Source organism: Pteropus medius, unplaced genomic scaffold, assembly GCF_902729225.1.
Source record: "Pteropus medius unplaced genomic scaffold, Ma_sr-lr_union100, whole genome shotgun sequence".
Lineage (NCBI taxonomy): Eukaryota > Metazoa > Chordata > Mammalia > Chiroptera > Pteropodidae > Pteropus > Pteropus medius.
In genome coordinates this window covers 701,281-718,893 of record NW_024353908.1, presented here as the reverse complement: position 1 = coordinate 718,893, position 17,613 = coordinate 701,281, and the positions used below count along the sequence as shown (strand labels likewise).

At 31.7% G+C, this 17,613-nt stretch overlaps 1 pseudogene; it reads left to right on the top strand.

The window, feature by feature from the left end:
• Positions 1 to 3,442: 3,442 nt before the first annotated feature.
• On the top strand, positions 3,443 to 4,069 carry LOC120593770 (nucleophosmin-like; annotated as a pseudogene).
• The last annotated feature ends 13,544 nt before the right edge of the window (positions 4,070 to 17,613 follow it).

Genomic DNA, 17,613 nt, shown 5'->3' with positions numbered 1-17,613 from the left:
TATAAAATATTACTTTTAGAAAGTTTTATATTTGATCCTTTATTATTAAAATTTAGAAATCAGTTTCCATTTGAGAATGATGTTTTAAAGGCATCAATTCATTTAATTGATATTACTCTACAAATTCTTTCTATATGTGAAGGATATTTCGCTTTGCCACCAATCACCCTGTGTAACATGTATGAATTAGCATTTTCTCCACCTGCATGTGTGTTAAAGCAATTAAACCCAAGTATAAACAGCATCTGCAGTTTTACTACTTAAAACTTATTTATAAGTAAGAATATTTGCACTGATATGATTTCTATATCTACATCTATCATTTTCTCACTCAATGCAACAGGACAAGTTAACTTCTTTATATAAAGTATGGAGTTTTGAAATGTTTCAATTACTTGAAATATCTTGTTCTATAATGATTTTAATTTCCTTTTTATTAGCAAGAATACAAAGGAGAGTTTAAATATTATTTACAATGTGTTCATTCACTATTAACTTGGAGAAATATATGCTTTGCTTTTATTCTAAGATATTTTGCTTTTATTCTAAGATGACTGATAAAAGAATTAGTATAGAAATTATTTAATGAAGTTGTGAACTTTTTAACTATCAATGGTACACTACTGTATTAAGTCTTAAATCTAACTTTAGGAAATATATGTTTTAATGTGAAATTAATGGTGTGTCGATGTATGAACATTTTCTTGTATAATAATTTTTATGCCTACCATTATCAAGTATACTTATGATGTCTTTTTCAAATGTAGAGAGCGAAGTAGAAAAAAAAATAATGTTACATACATTAGGAGACAGAAATGGTTTAACTTCTAATGTGTACATCTTTAAAAATTATTTGGAATAAAACCTGTTTCCATTAAGGCTATGATTAGTTACAATGTTGTGTTTGCTCCCTTCCCAAAAAATAAAAATCTTACACCATGGACAACACAATTTCTGTGCCATGACACAGAAGTTCCCACAGCTTTCCAATTTCATCAGAAATGGAAAAGCCCATTATGTTTCTGCAAAACAGAATTGCTGAAGGCTTCTGCCAAGCATCTAATAAAATGATAGATATTTTGAACTAAGCATGCTAATATTAGACCTATCAAACCAAAGAATTTCAGAAGCACGGAGCTTGTTCTTTCTTTCTCCAAAGGTAGCATCAAAATCTGATCAAGATAAAAGCAAAAACTTCTGATGCATATACACTACATGATTAAAACCCGAAGTCTCTATGGTTTGAACCTTAAAGACATTTTAATTATCTATTTAACATCTTGCTATTTCTGGAATTCTGACTGAGAATGTTTCTGACATAGTATTTCATGGAATGTCCTTTTCTCATACTGAGCTGCTTTTATACTCCAGATGTAAACACAAAAGCTTGCCTTTCATCTTTAAACTCCATCACATAAAAGGAAAGGTAAAAACCCAAAAGACTATTTTTTCACTGTTTCCCACATATAAAAATAATAACTTTCTCTCAAAAATAGCAAGTTATTTTTTATTTCATATACTTCTCGAGCATATGTTTAAAAATTTTTATTATGATGATTTAATTTTACTTCTTTGAGAAAAAAAGATATGAATACACTGAGACGTTTGCTTCTTTCACAGGAAAGTCATTACTCAAAATTTTTGCTATTTATTAATCTGACCAATGTAAATAGTTTAATTAAAATTAATTAAAATTTAAAAAAATATTTTTCCTAAAATTCCAAAGTAATATTTGCTAAATAAAATTTTACTTAAAACAAAGTTTGCCTCAGCTAAGTTTAATTCTAGCTACATATATCCCAGAACACATATGGTCACGAACCTATAACTTTTTGTATTTCATTGAAAATAAGTAAAACTATTGTTTTTTTTTTTTAACCCCAGATTACCACTTAAGATCCATTGCTGGCTAATCAACAGAGCAGCTTTGATTGCAGTTTTACAAAGCCAGGCTCTTGCTATTTTGGCTACAAAGTTTGTTTTCTTTTGTTTGTTTGGAGGTGATGCTTGATTTTCTACTTACCTTTAAACTGTAAGTTTAATTTTGGTCTAAGAAAATAAGAGTATTTCTCAAAACTGAAGTGTTTTACTTAGTTTCATGAAAATAGGCAATAAGATAAAGTCCTTGCCATTTTCTTGTTCATATTCCATCTACCAAATACTAGATTGAACTTCCTTTTTAATTTCAGAATGGCTTCTGAACCAAAGCAAGAAGATAGATAGCCAAGGTCTTGAGGCCTGAAAAAGGAGAAATGGCTTCCACAGAGGCTCCGAGGTGTCCTTTAAATCAACTCTATGCTCCTTTTCCTAACAGTCAAGACTTTTTCTTTTTGTACTTGATTGGATTTCCATTCTCCCTTTAGAACATAGCTCATGTCCTACTTCCTCTATGGTCTTCTTATGGTCTTCTTCATCTTTTCCTTATATAACTTACTTCCTCTGCATGCATAAAATCATGGGAAGTATGAAATATCTAGTAGATTATGAAATAAAATACTTAGTTGCAAAGTAATGTAGAAAATAATGGAAGAGAGAATAAAAAATTATGTATCTCATTACTAAAAGATTTGAATAACAGCTAAAGGAGAGTCTAGACTTTAAAGAACCATTAAAAGTATGCTTTTATATGATGCCTGTATTTTACACTTGGTGTCACTTGTTTTTCAAAATGGATTATATATTTGGAGTCAGAGTTGATAATTTTTATATATTTTGCATCCACATATTGATCTCCACATTCTAAATGTGCAATATGTTCAACAAACTAATCTTGAACAGAATCATGAGGGAATAAAACTGTGATATTTAATATAATAGCAATATTCAGTTTAACACGTCATTCTCACAAATCTTAATTGTTAATATTAAAATATTAATACTTTTATTTATTCAAATAATTAATTGTAAACATAATCTCATTTATCTCAGATACAATGATAAAATTATTAAGTTAGCATATATTCTTTGTTACTAAATATGTTACAGAGAGTATAAATAGATTCTGTCCAAGTTTGTCTTGTGAGCGACTCAGTAACATGCATTTCTTATACAGTTTGCTCTGTATAAAGTTTCAAAGAGGGAACTCATTAATATTATGAATTATAAAAATTTTCTGATGAATTTTTAAAAAATTAGAGCAGAATTTCCCTAGTGTAATTCCATCCTGTGTGGCTGTTCTGCCGAACAGTAGTCATTTACCTCTGTCTGCCTTCTCTCCCACCTAAGTGCATACCACCACCCCATGGAAGAGTCAATGGATGTGGACATGAGCCCCTGAGGCTCCAGAAGTATCTTCTTGGATGTGAATCAAAGACCAACAAAGATTGTCACTTTTTCAAGGTAGATAATGATGAAAATGAGTACCAATTATAATTAAGAATGGTAAGTTTAGGGGCTGTTGCAAAGAATGGATTGCACATTGTTGAAACAGAGGCAATGAATTATGAAGGCAGTCCAACTAACAGAAAAATTAAAACTTGCTGCTGATGAAGATGACAATGAAGATGATGATGATGATGATTTTATTGATGAGGAAGCTGAAGGAAAGCTCCAGTAAAGAAATCTGTACAAGATACTCCAGCTGAAAATACACAAAATCAAACCAGAATGGAAAAGACTCAAAACCAACAACACCAAGATCAAAAGGTCAAGAACCTTTCAAAAAAACAAGGAAAAAAATCTAAAATACCAAAAGGACCTGGTTCTGTAGAAGCCATTAAAGCAAAAGTACGAGCAAGTATAGAAAAAAGTGGTTCTCTTCCCAAAGTAGAAGCTATTCGTCGATTATGTGAAGATTTGCTTACGGATGACTAACCAAGAGGTAATTCAAGATCTCTGGCAGTGGAGGAAGTCTCTTTAAGAAAATAGTTTAAATAGTTTGTTAAAATTTTTTGTCTTATTTCATTTCTGTAACAGTTGATATCTGGCTGTCCTTTTTATAATGCAGAGTAAAAACTTTCCCTACTGGGTCTGATAAATGTTGTCCAGGTTCCATTGACAAGAATGTGTTGTCCAAAATGCCTGTTTAGTTTTTAAAGATTGAACTCCACCCTTTGCTTAGTTTTAAGTATGTGTGGAAAGTTATGATAGGACATAGTAGTAGTGGTGGTCAAACAAATGGAATTGGTGGGGAGACAAAAATATACATATGAAATAACCTCAGCATTTTAATAAAGTAAAAAAAAATTAGAACATTAAGAAATACATTAAAATTAAAAAACAAAACAAGTATTACCTATCCTTCATTAGCCAGAGACAACATTGATGAGGTAGTAGCAGAGTTTTCACCAGATCACAAGGTGCTTGAATGCTCATTGGGATTGATTATGTGAAACAAAGGCCAACTAAACTTTGAGAAAACATACTAAGCATTTTATATACATAGAAGAGAGAAGATGACCCACTAGAGATTATTTGATATCTCAATTTAGTTATCTCCCTCTCTACAATGGTGTGAAGAAGGCCAGATCTACTTCTAAGTTGCTGAGGAGATAGTCTTTATATATAGACCAGTTCATTTTTTAGAATTGTCAGTTTCCATAGTCACTCATGTGATCCAGTCATTGTATTTTATCTGGAGTGGCCAGTCTGGGTCATCTGACTGTGTCTAGAATCTTCAGAATGTTTAAAATTGTCACTATATCTGGGCCAGACAAGATATCCAGGCCAGTAGGGCTTTTCTATTGGGTATGATTCACATAGTTCACTATAGGGTCAGTTCATCAAGACTGGAGGACATATATTGTACATTTTCTTTATACATAGTATTTGCTGGAGTAAATATGCATTCAATGATATTCAGATATACAAAATTCTCAGGAATGTTTCTCTAAATTTTCAGCTGGGCATGGTTCTACATGATTACAGTGTTCCTATAAGAATACCATACTCATTTGAATGTTAGGGAAACATACATCACTGCTTCGTATAGCAGAGAATTGAAGTACATTGTCTATTCAATGTCTTATAGTTTTGCGAAGACCACCAGAATGCTTGCAATTTAGAAGTTTATGATAGAGAGTGCATATGTGAGTCTATCTATATAGATATATAGATACCATGAAGAGGTCTACCATCATAACAACAGTAAAAACAGCAACACTTTATTAAACATGTACTAAAAATCAGATATCCAAGATAGAATTAGACAAAAGTGTTTAGAAAAGAAATTAAGTTCATTTGCAGAAAAGTTTTTATTGGAATGCAAAGTTTAGCAAGAGTTGTTGAAATTAAAAAAAAAATAGAGGCATTTATCAAAATTGTAATGATTGTTCATGGTAGAAAATTATCTTACATGATTATCCTATTAATAAAGGTCGTCACATATGTGCAACATCACATTGCAAGGGTCAGGATAAAATTATATTTGTTAGGGTGTCAGTAACTTATAAGAAAATTCAAGATTTGGTGTAATTTGGAGAATAGAGCTAGAGAGAATGATTCCGTTTTGTTGTTGTTGTTGTTGTCATCATCGTTTGCTTGCTTATTTTTGTTCATCTCAATGTGCAAATTATTATTTTTCCCCAATATAGAATGTTATAAACCCTTATTCTTTAAATGAAGGACAAAATGTTAGATTTTGTCTTCATAAACATTATGCTAGTCACCTTATTTCACTGAATTCTAACAATAAGACTATGATGTTCGTAGGGTGCTATTTATTCATTGAATTTAAAACTACACTGGAAGTGAAGTTCGATTTGAATCAGTAGGTAATATAGTGAGCCCCCTCAAGAATGATATAAAATGCCGGCATGCACTTGTATCATATGTATGGTTAATATTATTTTCTGTTAGAGACTCATGATAAGATCACAGAGAAATAGAAACTAATTAAGAGTATAGAACCAAACTTTTCACTCCCTAGACCATTACATACTGGCTATTACTCCTCTAGAATCTTCTTTAATTTCACTTTAACAAGCCAAAAAGACATTAAGAAGATGAATATATCAATAGTTCTAATACATATTTGCATATGATTAACAATGCAAGAATAAAACACTCTCAGAACTATACTTGATAGTATGTATTCCTTTTCTTTATGAGATGTATCTTCCATGACTATTAATTGGTGATTGATAATATAACTTTATGCATTAAATTATCTTATATACTGAAAAATTAGTTTAGGAAACATCTGAATGAAAATAGAAAACAATCTGTATTAAGCCAATTTTACATTTTTAAGAGATGCAATTTTTTTCACATATATTCAATAATAAACCGGCTAATAGTATTTTCAAGTAAGACCTCCTTTTGATCTTGTGCCAATGAATGGGTCAAATCTGTGTGTGATTGGCATCTATTTGTTCATCAATAATTAAAGTACTAACATTCTTAAAAAATAGTTTGTAGGGTAAATAAGGTCTAGTGAAACCAGGACTGCATTGATTATAATAAAGTTTTTAAAAAATTACCTTCAGTCTTGTTTCAGTTTGATTATCATATTTTTTCTTTCCATTCTCTGTGGTAAAGGATCACGAAGACAAGATGGGAATTAGTCTGTATATTAATATCGAAGTGGTGACCACAGAAAGGAAGCAGGCTAAGTCAGGTTGCTACTAAGTCTTGGGATTTCCGATGCTTGGGACGTCTCAAATTCATCTCTTTTCTCCATCCTCAAAACCTCTACTAGAGTTCCAAAGTACCAAGTCTCACCTAAAATATTATAACAATCTCTTCCTAACTGTATTTGTCTCTAGGTTCTCTCCACCACTAACTCTTTTCCACATTAACATCAGAGTTTGTTTCTAAAAATAAATAAAATTTAATTTTATTTCCCTCTCTAAATTATACATATTGATGAATGATAAGTGTGTCTAATTTCAAAGTACTTAAAGTACATGCATTCCCACTTTCAACTTTCACCACCAATATGTACCCCTCCACTCCCTGCTCCACAGCCCTATGCCCCACACTGGCTTGGTCCACACATGATTTAATGTATTTTCTATTCTTAACCACTTTTTTCTTCTCTTCTTCAATGGGTTCCATTACTCTGAACACTCTCTTTATCCTACTTAGAATGTGACTAAACTTCTGTCTTCCACATCATTAAATTTTCATGTATTTAAGATGTAGAAACAATCCCTTGTTCTTGAAAATTCTTAACTCTAATTAAAATTAATCGTTTATTTCCCTCTTTTCTCTCATTCTTTCTATCTCCCCCTCTCCTCTTCCTCAGTTGAATGGATAGATGGCTGTTCCTCCCTCTTCTTACAATACTTAAGCAAATCATGTTATTTGCTAGTGAAAGAACGAAGCAATATAGTGTCCAGGTTATTTGCCTGTCTGAAGAGTTTAAGGACTGCTCAACCAAAATAATGAACATTGGTAAGTATTTCAAAGGCAAAGTGATATAGCATCAGTGGCATGGAGAGCTGTTTTTCTTGTCATTTCTGTTTCTTTCAAGAAATCACATTTTTCAATCAAAGACAGAATTTATTTCCGTGTCTACAGTGGGAATAGTTTGACCACAATATAAGAGTTGGCTAAACTGATTTGAAATGCAGGGCCCAAATTATGTGCAAATACTGCATTTGTAAATTAGTATAGCTAAAGTGTTTAAGCATCCTAATTGTGATGATTGTGCCTTTTTTATAAACTGAGGCAACACAATAAAACACTTCTGTTTTCACTGTGGCTGCTGATGCAGGTAAATCACTTCTGTTTTTATTGTGGTCATCACCACAGTTATTGTTAATGTTACTTTGGGTTCCTCTGTGCAGGCTTAGCCTAAAGCTTTCTGCACCAAATGTTTTGCTTGACAAAACTAATTCATTTGAGTTAAAAAAAAAAAAAGGTATCATCAGTTAGGCTATTGCTATAATAATTCTGCATAATCACCCACACCAGAATACAGTAGCATTTTATAGAAAGCATATATTTCTTGTCCTTGCATCCACAGATTAACTGTGGTTTTACTCATCTAAACTGAGTTTGGTTTTATCTCAGTCTATTCCAATGTGTTCTTTTTAAACCAACAGCTAACCAAGTTATTTTCTTCTCATGAGGAAGGATAGAAAGACAGGAGGGCAAGTGCAATTGCCAAGCACATTTCAAGTCCTGTTTATGTCCCATGTGTTAATATCTCTTTGGACCCTGCTCAGAGTCAAGGAGCTAAGTATAATTCTGCATGGAAAGAGAATATTTGCTAAACAACAGAACTACCACTAATTTTTTCTTACTCTATTCAGTCTTTCTTTTGTGAAAACTCAGATTACAAGTGACTTGCACATATTTCCTCTCCTCCAGGAATCCAGATCCTGAGAGCTTTCCTTTGTTTCTGATTTTAGAGGTGTTCAGTTGCCAGATCTTCTCACCTCCAGTGACTCCCACCCTCTCCTAACTTATTTTATGGTCAAAGTGAATCATATATTGCATGTAAAGATTTACTGCAAATATGAAATTATAAAGATTGCTATGAATATTACTAGTATCTGTGACTTTTTTTGGCAAATGTAGTAAAATTTTCAAACAACTGATTTGCAAATAATTTTGTAACACAACCTGTTTTACATGAAAAATATTTTATATATCATTTATTGTATATTAACTATAGTTTATTAACTAAATATTCTCCATGGCTAATGTGCTATCTAATATTACAATTCAAATGAACTGCAGAAAACTGGAGAAGTTAATCAACATAAATAGTAAAAATTTCTGATTGAATCCAAGGTAATTTGATCTGTTAAAGATTTTTTTCTTATTGTGACAATTATAATTTATTACTTATGAGGAATTTCATCTCTTAATAACCAAAAACAATTGTCAAAGGATCAATATTTATTATACTAATTCCATATGACAAATTTTAACATTGTCTTCTGATTCTAAAATTCTTTCCTAATCTGTTTTGTGTCTTTTTAGGACTCCTTTTAATAATGGCCCAGAAAATTGAATCAAATTTATATATTTAATAATGTTGTTGTTATAGTCTCATTTCTATAAGTAGGCTTAGTGTTCTTTAAATGATGATACATGATATATTGAGAAGAAAATATTCTTGAGCCTTTAGTAATTTTGTTTAGATATTTTGTATAGTTCATTATAACTAAAGAGTAAGAAATTAATTAGAACACATCATAGATTTAGAGAATTAAATAATCCAAATGAGGGGAATATATTTCCCAGATCCAAGATCAAGTAAGTTACCATGGAAAATTATTAACAAAGGCCTCATTCAGAAGGATTTTAGACACTATAAACTATGCTTAGCAGGATTAGTAGCATAATGGGGTAAAAGGACACACAATAAGATTTATGATTAATGTTTTGTTCTGGCTGCAGGTAGGCTCTTGTTTCTTGCAGTGAGATCTGTGCCCTATTCCAATGTAAATTGCAATAAGAAACTGAGGTTTTGGAGGAAAATCTGACAAGCAGAATCAGAATACAGGGAAGAATCATGGATTTGCATGGAATGTTCTATGATTTTTCACAAGGTAACTATAAAATGATAAGACCAGACAATATATCTTCCACTTTAATTCTGATGTTTCAACTAAAAACATTAGCTTAAATTTCTCTATAGTTAATAAACTATAGTTAATATACAATAAATGATATATAAATTTACTTACTCTAAATAGTTAAATCCACTGGTATTAAAGATTTAAATTTTAATTTAAAGATTCTTAAATGTTAAAAGAAATATAAAGTTACTCTAAGTTTAAAAAATTAATTAACATAGAAATAACTATAAGCACCTCCAAAATTCTTTTTAATATTGAGATAAATAAAATTATTTTAAGATTTCATTTTGATTTGTACCTCAATGATTTCCCAATTAAGAACCCGTAGAAGTAAATGAATCAGTGAAATGTTCCAAAAGAGAGATTTACTTCTGCCTTAAAAAGTGTATTCTTCAACATTTTTCAATGGAAGGAACGAATCTTTGAAAGAAAAGAAAAATTTTTTAAAATTTCTAAATACCTGATTAGTATTATTACTTTTCATATAATCTATTTTTTATTCATCATGAATTATTCATGCATCTACCTTAATTTTAATTATCAAGCCAACAAAGTTAAAAATCACACTGTACCTAAAAATATAAACACTATCACACTGAAGTTGAGAATGCATTATTCTTTATACATAATTGCTGTCATGCTGAGGTTGGGTTGCCACCTTTTCCTGTGAAACCACAAAGAGATTCTGTATGTATGCCTCCAAAATATGCACGTTAGTGTTTCTTTTACCCTTGTTAAAACCAAACCCTTTTATCAATTTTCTTTTTCTATTACTCTTTATCCAGAATGTTCTATTAGTGTTACTTTATAGAATCATTCAGCAGTTATCGTCACTAAATAGAAGACTTCTCACCAAATAATTGACTCAGAAATTTATAAGAAGGACAGAAACTATGTCTTCAAGAATACAAAATTAGACATCTTTCTAGGAGTCATATTAGTTCTAAAGCTCTGGCATAGTTTGCTAGGAATGTAGTCGATGCAGAGGTTGTGGAGGGAGGGTACTGTCTCCTTAGCATTGCCTATTGCAAGGATAAAGGTGGCTCAAAATGGATATTACTTTCATTTATTCCATTTATAGACCCATGGATCAGTGATGCAACTCTTTTAATTGGTTTAGATTACTTTTCCATGAAACAAGAAAAACATGACCACACTGCTGTCCTAACAACAGGTATTTAACTCTCCCAATCACATCCAAGTTAATACAATCGAAATAGTGGTTTTTGTTTTTTGATAATAGAAAATGTATTGTAAATTATAAATTTCTAGTTAAAATGTAAGTATAGTATTAACCTTAAGCAAATGACCTCTTTATTGATAATGTTTAAAATATATCTATATAAACTGATCATTGTACTTCAGAACTCGAAGTACAGCATTCTTTAACTTAGAATAATCACTTCAGCATTATTCATAATTAGAATGTTTGGAAAATTTTACATCAAGTACATATCATTGGAAAGTTCATACAAAGAATCAGGATGACAGGTAAAATGAATGAATTATATTAGTAAGTCAGAAAAGCAAATTTCAGAAGAATATTTTTCATATGGCATTATTTTTGTTAAAATACATACATTAACTCATTTACTCTTCATAACAACCACGTGGAGTAGATACAATTACCATAACACTGATTTACAGATGTGATAAACTAATAAGTTTAGAAAAAACTGCCCTAAGAACTGAGATTTCACCTCAGGCAATCTGGTACCAAAGTACATTTTTCCCAATTGAGCCACTCATTGTTTTATTAGAAGAAGGATGATTTCACTGAGTTAAGAAAAGAAATATATTTTTATTGTATATATTATATATAAATAATAAGTTTATCAAAATGCAATATATTTCAACATCCAAATTATAAAAACTCATTACAAAAATTTCTCAAACTGATTTATGCCAAGATGTATTTCTGTACACTAACTTCAAGTCAAACTCCTCATTATACTCCAAGTCACATTTTGTTTTATTTCTGATTATATGCTATCTCTTAAAGTAATAAAATAAACACTTCTTAAAATGCAAAGAGATAAAAAAATGACATGTGCATGTTAAATCTACACATTGCTTCTCAAAGCCACACACATCTCTTTTTAGTCATCCTTCACGTAGAGTTGTACTCTTGAGGTACAGGTCCTGGATTTGTTAACACAATGTGACAGTATTAAAAAATAGAATTTTTTAGAATTTTTGTTTTTATTTACTAATTACGTGGATGATAACTTTTATAAAACTTCACAAAGCAGGAAATTAAACACCAATAACCTCTGTAATCACAATGCTCTGTTCAGTTCTAAAGAATATGAAAACTTTAGATTGCTTTATACTTTATATCTCAAGTCAGTTCTTACCCTTGTTTTGGCAACCAGTTGCTAACAGCTTCCAAAGTGGATAGCTATCTATTCATTTATTCTTAAATTCCATTGAAAGTAGAAACATTGCCAGTAAGAGCAATAGCTGAATTTAGAGGGACAGAGAACTATTTAAATGGTGAAATAACCTAGTTTCCTCCTATAATTTTTAATGTTATATATTAGGAATACTCCGTGCATTTTACCTTGTATTGTTCACTAAAACTGACCACCACCCCTATGCTCCAATTTGGCCTAAATCCTTTAAGCTATCTTAAATACTGAAATTGTAACTATGTTCTTGCTAGTTTGTAAAAAGCAAAACAAAGCATTTGAACCAAACTCTTTGTGTGTGTTTGCAAGACCACTTCAGGGAATGTCATGCTTATTTATGCATTAGATTTTCTCTCGTCATGACTTTGCAAGAAACTTGGTTCATCTCAAAACACACCTAATATAAATCATGACTATGTTGGTTATTTGCAGCTCGTCCAGAGATGAGCTGAAGCTCACTAAAGTAAAACTCTGAGAGTTGAATTTTAAATATTCAAAAATTTTGCCAGCCTATTATTTTTTGAGATATAATTGACATATAACATCATATTCATTTCAGTTGTATAACATAATGATTCAGTGTTTGTAATATTGAGAAATGATCACCACAATAAATCTGGTAATACACTTCATCATATGGGTTTCAAATATGTCCTTCTGGTCATTGTTTGCTTATTCCATTTTTTTTAAAATTTACTTTATTATTAGTTTCAAGTATACAGTACAATGGCAAGCCTATTTTTAAACCATGAGTAGCTTGTAATGGGCCACAGGTTACATGATGAAACTCTGCAAAGCCTACAAATAGAGTTTTTCGCATCCTAGAGAGCTGGTTTATCGACATGCCACTGAGCTTATCAAATGTGATCGTTTCTTAACAATATTATTAACCTTATGGAAACTAAGGAATTTATGGATCTTATACAGACTGTCACCCTCATGCTTTCTCACTGTTATGCAAGTGGTTGAGTACAATTATAATAAAAAAAAATGATTTTCTGCAGGTTACTGGAGAAGGAACTTAATTTTCTCAACTTTTCTAAGTTTCTCCTTGCCAACCAGTGACTTCATGAAGAAATAGGAGAGAGTTTTGCTGGTTTCAAAATGATCTATCAATTTGTCTTAAATGTTTCCCTTCAGTTTTAGCTTAGGTCTTAGTCTATGAGCATATTCAACATTTGCCTGTCTGTTCTTTCCTCATTTATATCCCTAAAGTCATTCTTTTAAATTAGGCCCTGTGGAGCCAGAATAAAGTATTTTGCTGCTCAGTTAAAGTTAATCAAATCCACAAGTGCTCTTATACAAGATCTAGGGAACAGATGGGCCAGTAAAACAGAGACATGGTGACCAGCCATAAAAGAGCTTCTCCCAGAGTATCTTAACAACGGCCGAAGCTTCAGAGGCATTTCCTCTAGAGCCATCTGGCTTTAATTTTTTTTAGTTATTTTTTTTTCTGTCGACAGAGCCACAAAGTCAAGGAAGCAATAATTCTTCTCTAGTTACCATAACTGTTAATGCAAAACCACCAATTTTTTTAAAGCCATTCACAGAGTACAAGGATCCATCTCACAGAAGATGTTCCATGGGTTTAATGACTATTATTTAAGGGAAGAGTGATGCAAAGTGACACTGTGGTTTAAAGTCAGTGTACATGTTCTTCAGTTCTTATAATTATAGGTTGAAGTGATGTTCATTTGTTTAATCCCAACTGTAATCAAAGGCCCAGTTATTCTCTTCTACTACCACTAAAAAAATACTTTTAGAAAGTCATGATGCTTTTTGGAAAGCACTCTTTTCCTCATCTTTGCCCTGAGACTTATTGTGACAATAAGTAAGTTTAATGATACTTAGGTAATGAAATGAATTCTATTTACTAAAGCTTTATAAAGCTCTGAATGGAGCCATAACTACAGTTAAGATAGAGTCTTACATTAGTTGCTGAAGGAGAATCTTCCTACTAAGAGAGGGAAGGTGGTTGACAAACTCCAACTGGTAAATTATTTAGAAGATGAGGAAGTCAATTAGCAAAGTGGAAAGGGAAGGTGAATGAAAATATATGGTAGTGTTCCCAAGTCTTTGTTGAATAACTGGGCTCAAATTAAAGTCATAAAGTCATTTTTTAAAAAATTAGGCACTATGATTACATGTGATTATAGAGACAGAGGATTCATGGTCCAAGATCAACTTGATGACAGAGAAAAACAAAAGAAGATTCTAGCCATCTTAGTTTTTTCTTAAGATATAAAAGTTTCAGAAAATAGACTGAATTCTAGAAATAGTAAGTTAAGAGGCTGAGAGTGAACTTGGTCAATAAAACTAGATGTCACTGAAGAAATAAAGCCATCAACAGAAAAATGAACCACATTTCCGAAACTGCAAGGACATGGTCAGTTATACAAGTTGGATTTTGTCGGGTCAGATGAAATCAGAAATTGTGAACAATGAATGGATGCTTGTTCAGTCTCTTCAAAAGGTTATCCACTTCTATTTTGTACTTCTTTCAGGGCACATGTGTCAGTTTCTGGTTTAATGGAGTGATACAGGAATAGAGTTGATGCTTATGGCAAGCTCTCATATTAGATTTTTACAGCTGTTTGCCTCTTTCTTGGGGTTTAAAATAGCAACTCAATTGTACCATGCCTTATGCTTATTCTGACACAAAGTATTGGCTTTATAATCTTGATTAGATTAGGTGTCAGGTGGTCAAGAGGAAGCAGTGAAGGATTTAATCTGATTTAGTTTTTCTTTGAGTTAAAACTTAAGACATTGAAATGAGTTTATCTATAGCACCCTAATTGAGTGGGAGTAGTTCTGAAGAAACAGATAAGAATTAATGTATAAAATCACTATTTTTTTAAATTAATAAACTTTACTTTTGAAGTTGTTTTTGATTCATAGCAAAATTGAGAGGGAAGTACAGAGAGCACCCATAGTCCCTGTCACCCCCCGACACATACCCTCCCCACTATCAATGTCTGCATCACAATGGTACATTTGTTACAACCATTGAACCCACAGTGACAAGTCATTATCACCCAAAGTCCATAGTTTATATTAGAGTTCACTCTTGGTATTGTATATACTACAGGTTTTGAAAATTTTGTAATGACAGGTATCCACCACTATATAGTATCATGTAGAATAGTTTCACTGCCCTAGAAATTTGTTGTGTTCTGTCTTCACATCTGCTCTTCCCCCTAACTCCTGGCAATTACTGATGCTTTTACTGTCTCCATAGAATTGCCTTTTTCGAAATGTCATATAGCTAGAACCATGTGGTATGAAACCTTTGCATATTGATTTCTTTCACAAATATTCTGCATCAAGTTTCCTCTATGTCTATTTATGGCCTAAGAGATCATTTCTTTTCAGTGAAAATTTTTTTTATTATCTAGATGTATCACAGTTTATTCATTCTCTTACTGACAGATGTCTTGGTTGCTTCTAAGTTTTGGAAATCATGAATAAAGCTGCAATAAACATGTGTGCAGGTTTTTGTGTAGACGTAAGTTTTCAATTCATTTGGGTAAATACCAAAGAGCACATTCCTCACATCATTGCTATCATTCATTTTATTTGAACATGAAAATAGATATAAAAATATTGTTGCTATTATTCTTTTAATAAACTGTTATCTGTTAGATCAATTAAGAACAAGAAAAATAAATTTTTATTTTACTTTCATCTATTTCATTTCTGATTATCTTCTTTTCTTTACGTAGATCCAAGTTTCTGACCTATATCATTTTCCCCCACTCCGAAAAACTTCTTTTAATATTTCTTGCAAGGCAGGTTTACTGGCAAAAAAAGTTCTCTCAATATTTGTTTGTCTGAGAAAGTTTTTATTTTTCCTTCACTATTGAAGGATAATTTTGCAGGGTAGAGAATTCTTGGTTGATGCTTTTTTTTTCTTTTAATACTTTAGATATTTCACTTTACTTTCTTCTTGTTTGCATTGTTTCTGAAGAGAAGTCAGATATAATTCTTGTCTTTGCTCTTCTATAGATAAGGTGTTATGTCCTCTGGCTTCAGTCAGAATATTTTCTTTATCTTTGATTTTCTGTAGTTTAAATATAATTTTCCTTGGTGCAGTGTTTTTGGGGGGTTTTGTTTGTTTGTTTTGTTTTGTTTATGTCATTTATCCTATTTAGTGTTCTCTGAGCTTCTTAGGTCTGTGGAATGGTGTCTGACATTACTTTTAGGAAATTCTCAGTCATTATTGCTTCAAAAATTGCTTCTGTGTCTTTCTCTCTTTCTTCTCTTTCCAGTATTCTCATTTTGTGAGTTACATCTTTTGCCATTATTTCACAGTTCTTGGATATTCTGTTTTGTTTTGTTTTGTTTTCAATCTTTTTTCTCTTTGCATTTCAGTTTTGGAAGTTTCTGTCATTATAGCTTCAACCTCAGAGATCCTTTCCTCTGATGAGTACAGTCTATTACTGAGCCCATCAAAAGCATTCTTCATTTACGTTATAGTGTTAATCTCTAGCATGTCATTTTGATTCTTTCTTAGAATTTTCATCTCTATTTACAATATCTGTTTATTCTTGCATGTTATCTACTTTTTCTATTAAAGACCTCATCATATTAATCAATATATTTTTTTTTAATTTCTGGTCTGATAATTTTAACATTCCTGACATATTTACTCTATTTCTGATGCTTGTTCAGTCTCTTCAAAATGTTTTTTGCTTTTTACTATGCATTTTAATTTTTTTGTTTGATAGTAGACATGATGTATTGAATAAAAAGAAATCTAATAAATAGGTCTTTAGTAATGGGATGCTAAGGTGTCAGGGGAGGGGCGCATTCTGTAGTCATATAATTATGTCTCATTCTTTTGGAGATTCTGTTCCCCTGGACTGAAATTTCACCAGTACGTCTCATTCCTCTGCTTCCCCAGGTGAAACAGAAACTCTAGAGAAAGCTGGAGTTTGGTACTTCTTTTCTCTTAAGTGGAAGGCTAGGGCTGGCTGAAGTTGGGTATTTTCTTTCCCTCAGGTAGATTAAGCTCTGATAAAATCCCAGCAGCAGATTAGGCTCTAGTAAAATACTTTATCTTGAGAGCAGTTCTTGTTAAGAACAGAATGCTCTGGTGTATTTCAATGTGTTTCCTTTTCCTTTCTTCCTGATGAAAGCACAAGATAACTTTTCTATATTAATACTGAGGATCTGGTTGAGATTCTGATGGTGAAACTCACAAAAGCAGGAGAATCTCCTTATATCTGCATCCCCCTGGAGTTTTTGATGCTCAGATTTATTGGTACTGAGCCTCCAGTAATTTGTCAATTACAGTTTGGGTGTTCTCATCCAGGCACTGGTTTTTGTAAAGTTTCTGCTCATGGATTTCTGCTCTGGTAAATTATGCTTCTCTCTATGTACCTGTCTACCTCTTTAAGTTTTAGGACAAAAGTTTGCCCTGTGATATCATTTCTCTGATGGTTCTAAGAGTTGTTACTTTTTCAGTTTGTACATGTTTTTATTTGTTTTTAAGATAGAGAGGTGACTTCTAAACTCTTTAGATGCTGGACCAGAAACTGAAAGTCAATCACTTTGTTTTGAAATCTTGAAGAACTTAGTTGAAACAAAGACAGTAAAATCTACCAATAAAATGAGTTTGAGATCAAGCAGAAACATCACATTGAAAGCTTCAAGTTATTGAAGCTGATATTCTGTTACAAATGTTCTCTAAGAAAATAACAGGGATCGGGGATTTAGAAATATCA